The 5,013-nt window shown below is 41.6% G+C and overlaps 1 pseudogene; it reads left to right on the forward strand.

The window, feature by feature from the left end:
* The first annotated feature begins 2,730 nt into the window (after positions 1-2,730).
* Positions 2,731-2,871, forward strand: LOC118825302 (annotated as a pseudogene).
* Positions 2,872-5,013: the final 2,142 nt, after the last annotated feature.

Here is a 5,013-nt window from a genome sequence, read left to right on the forward strand (position 1 = left end):
ACTATTACTCAAATCAGATTGACTAGGACTGTTAAATCCCTGTTTGTAAAATGTTGTGAGGCTGCGTTGAGCTGCTAGCGAGCAATGAGACATGAAAGGGGAGGAGTGAGGACCTCCTGTTGTGAAAACAATTCATACTTCTCCATATAGAGACAGAAGAACGGCAGCTTTCTTCATATCAAACAACCATGTGCGACTGCCACAATGAAAATAGCACGTAAACACAATAAAAACACTTTCACTTACAAAAATGGAAATTTAGTTCAGTTTCTGTTTTTATAAATCATACAGATTTCCATTCATATATATTCCATTAACATTATTGAAGAAAAAATTGCTCAGTGCTAAAACTGCAGGACCTCCAGAACAGACGGACTTAGCATTTCATGGCTACTTTGAAAAGAATGAAAGAAAGAATGAAATTGCAATGGAAAATGGTACAATTCAGTAGGGAGCTAGACTATTAGCTAGGCCTTTAATTTGCATAGAAATGTCTGAATGACTGAAAAACCCACCTCTATGATGATGAACTTCTAGCATCCCTATGGGATTCGACTGCTTTAGCGCTAAGTTAACGATGATTTGTATCAATATTTTTGGCCGTTGTAGATTAAACATGAACATTCGGAGCTTCTAAAAGATGTTCCATGTTTTACTTGAAGCTTGTGACAGAGATATTAGCATATATTTTACCTTGCATTAATGATTAATCGAATGAGTTAGGCCTTCTCTTTAGCTCTTGAAGTCCTAACCAATGCGAGAGCTCATAGCTATATCTACCTAGATACCATAGAGAAAAACAATTCCTGATTGGCCAGTTTTCTGCAGGCAGTTAAAAGAATTGAACCCTTTTGTTTCCATTCCAAACTTAACAATGAAACAACAGTAGTACAAACATAAATATAAATACAAACATTTTTGGTGCAGAATGTGGACCACCCCAGTGACATGAGGGGCACCACCTCAGTGACGGTTAGGTACCTTTTTGAGAGTTCACTGGAAATGCCCATTACTACTAGAAACACTATAAATATTCTGCCCTACACATAAATTTTACCTCTAGGCCCCCCTGGCACTAAGGTGTCCCCCCAGTTTCCAAATCCCTCCTACGCTCTTGAGACTAAAATCCTCTGTATGATGTAGTTTATAAGGAAACTGCTGACCTGCTGCCTGCACGTTTCCGTGTATTACCAGAAAACATGCACAAGTCTTGAATCATCACAAACACTGAGCATGGCAACCAAAAAACCCACACTGCTCTTTTGACAGCAACACAAATTTAGTGCCTTAAAGCGACTTCAGTTCCAGCAGCTGTACCGACTACTTCGGCGGCTCAGAAGGGTCCCTTTTGCTCTGGACGAGCTCTGTCCTCATTATTTGCATACTCAGTGATCGGAGTGTTTCCCAAACACAGCCAAAGAACCACAGACTTCCTGTCGAACGCTTTAAAAGCTCCATTCCCCCTGTTAAACACTCTGGCTTAGTCACTGCAGCTACACATGAGTCATAGCAATGCCAGTGATACTGATCATCACAGTTCTCTGTGGAGCCAAGGCCTCCGTTCTCCGCTATGCAAAGCAGAGACGGGAAAAGGACGGTTTGCAAATTGTTACATCGCGGCGCGTCTCTCTCCACTGATCTCAGATGTGTTTGAATAGCGTAGCCGTCTGCGCTTGTTTGTGTAAGAGCTGTGAAACGATGTGGTTTGCTCGTGTTGAGACGAACGCAGTTGCCGCATCGGCTCTCAGCACTGACAGCTGCCTCGTTCGTTTACCATAACACGGTAGAGTTTACCTACGAGGTCCACCAGGGTGGAAAGCAAGGCCAGAAGACTCTCTCTCTCTCTCTCTCTCTCTCTCTCTCACTCTCGCTCTTTCTGACATCTGATTCTCTCTCCGAACCATTTCAACATGCTTGACCTCTGCAGGTCAGAAAAGGGGAAGGGGAGTCACATGCCAAAGGAGAAGACGCACATTCTGCTGATTATCTGAGGTTTCAGAAAGCAAATCAGCAGTTCTGCAGTTCTGCAGGACCTCAAGTCAGCAATTTCATCTGACTTCTCTGCCCTCTCGTTTCTTTTAACCTTATAGATTTGTTTCAACGAGCATCATAAATTCCTCGACTGTTTTGCAGTCATATCAAAACATTTTACTGATTTTTTGAAGCTGTATAACAGCAAATATTCCTCTTTACATTATGTGAACATTTCATGATGGATGGACTAATAAAACTGGACCAATAGAACCGAAATAATATGGAATAAAATCTTGTTACATTCCCAAATTGTTCCAGATTTTTGCATTATTACATTGTGAAGGGGCACATTTCTTCTACTTTTTTTACTTGCTGACCTCTACTTTTGACATTTGTGCCGTTTTATGAAACATAATTCTTTTTTTAATGACTAATTTCTGACTCCTCTTCATCCCTTTAAAGAAAACATGCTGTTGTTACTGTTTGTTACTGTGCATTTAAGGCTGATGTATGCAAATTGCCTCTTCTAACTGGCTGCCCTGTGTTGGGCCGTGTTCAACAAAAGCAGTCTGGGCTGAAACACTCCTTATAACTTCAGTGTGAGTGGGTGGGGCTGAGCTGCTGTAAGCTGAATAAGCGTATATATCTAAATGTGTTGAGGTTTGTGACGTCACAAAAACAAACCCAATTGTTTTTGCAGATTATTTTCTATAAATGGACAGTATGGACCAGGGCAGAGGTGTTACACTCAACCCCTTACTTACCTGGCAGGGGCGGTACCATGATCACGAAGGTGGTTCTCCCAGGGCGAGCCATTGCACTTCGGTTGTGCTGACCCTTGTGAATCCCGACTGCATCATTTCTGGTAGTGGGGGACTGCATTGGTGCTCAAATGTTGTCGGGGGGGGGGTTAGGGAACAAGCCTCATGACCGGAAGGTCGCTGGTTCAATCCCCTGAGCTGTCAGGACATGACAGAAGACATGTGAGCAAAGCAACTAACCCCCAACTGCCTGGGTGCCATGGATAGGGCTGCCCACTGCTCTGGGGGTTGGAGTGCACACTATGTTGCAGTGCGTGCTGGGGACTGTAGTGCAGCTTATGGTGAAGTATTTTCTATTAATAGAAAATTTAAATAATCTGGGGGCCGAATAGAATTGTGCCACAGGCCTGACTCGGCCTGCGGACCTTATGTTTGACACATGGGGACTAAGGAGTACATTCTCTAGTCTCAGTACATTTTGAAGCTTTAACAGTGTTTACAGTGCGGTGTTGATGTGTTTGTTACTCAGTGGTCTGCTGGACCCACCACATTATTGTTTTTTTAAAGCAATACAGCCAAAACATTTTATGTAAAAACACCAGAAGTTTAAAATATCACAAGTGACCAGCGTAGGGTTCTCCTTTAGCAGCTGTAGCCAGTCAGCAGCCTGTCCATGTCGTCCACCCTCACACACACATATACAAACACACACACACACACACACACACACACACACACTAACAGCAGGCCATGTAGGAGGAGAACAGAGTGAAGGACACAGCACCTCCACACTTTTACCACTTTTGAACAGAGTGAAGGCAAAATGGGTTATTTTATATGTTCTTCACAGAAAATGAGCAAAAGCCAAGAAATCTGGGGTTGAAATTATAATAAATCACGTTTATTTTGGTAAACATTGAAAATGGGTCCCACAGACCCCAACAACACACAAGGGTTAAAACATAAAAATAAGTACACATCCTGTACAGAGATGGACTTCTGCAACTTAATACATGATAACTGTTTATTTGGTGAATTTAACATATTTAAAAAAAAAGCTAAACATAAAATGTGGCCAGAGCAAAAGTTATGGCACGGTTCTTTCCCAATATGTTAAACTATGCATATAAATGGAAATTGTGCGCTAAGATTAGCAGAAAAATGTCATATTTAAGTTTTTTCTTTGTAGAGGATTTGTTAACTTCAATAAAACATGAAATTTGACTTTCTGTGTTCAAACCTTTGCGTATGACAGTACTTACATCTCTCAGTGACTGAATCTTTGGAATTTCCTTTAACTTATCTTGAAATATAAGAACTTTCTGTAAAGTTGATGTTTTGGAGACACAAGGTTTTTCTTAGGACGTCAATGATTTGTTCATATTTAACGGTCTTACAGCTCAGTATAGATCTTGTACATAACAATGAAAGCCAAAGTTCACACCCTCTCCCTCTCCCTCTCTTTCTCTCTCCCTCTATTCTTTCTTTGATAAAAGACATGCACACGAGGCCCCGGAGCGCATGGATCTGTTGGCGCTGGCGAGTGTGAGGGCGGCGAGCCTGAGAGAGGGCCGCTTTAATAAGAGAGACGCTGTATCGGATGACCTGCCGGTCGTGTCCCGCGGGGCTCCGTTCCCACTGACAGCATCATGCCTGTTGCAGCACCGAAGACATGAGCCAAGCTCACATTTCAAAATCCTCTGCTGACTGTGGAGTCAAGGCAGAGAGCTGAAATTTGACATGAATAGACTTTGGAGCAAAATGTCCTCTGGCTTCAAAGACTCTGCATCGTTCTCTTACGAGGTTCAGAAAAAAAAACAAAAGCCGGAAATGAACCAGATTAACCGCTAACTGTTTTTTGATCCAGACAAACAGTGATTGTCTTTAACGCAGCTCTGATTTGGATGAGTCAGTTCTCTCCTCTCTGAAGGTTTCTTTTAGCACAGTGGAACTGATGCCATTTTGGACCTTCCTCTAGTCAACAAGCAACATGATTCTTCTGTCTTAGCAACAGTGAAAAGAGATGAGGAACTGAAAATGATTATTGCAAAGAGCACGTTTCAAATAGTGCATCTGCAAATTAGTGTACACCTTCACTAAAAGCCTTATTGTGGTCATTCCGCTGTACAACTGAATGCAAAAGTGACAAAAAATATCCCTCTTCAAATGACAAATGTTTTGGTGAAAATAAATGAACACATCATCTGAGGAAAATTTAAATATGTCATTTTTCTGCTAATTTTAGTGCACTATTTTGATTAAGTTTAATATATTGGAA

This window comes from Colossoma macropomum, unplaced genomic scaffold (assembly GCF_904425465.1).
Source record: "Colossoma macropomum unplaced genomic scaffold, Colossoma_macropomum, whole genome shotgun sequence".
Classification (NCBI taxonomy): domain Eukaryota; kingdom Metazoa; phylum Chordata; class Actinopteri; order Characiformes; family Serrasalmidae; genus Colossoma; species Colossoma macropomum.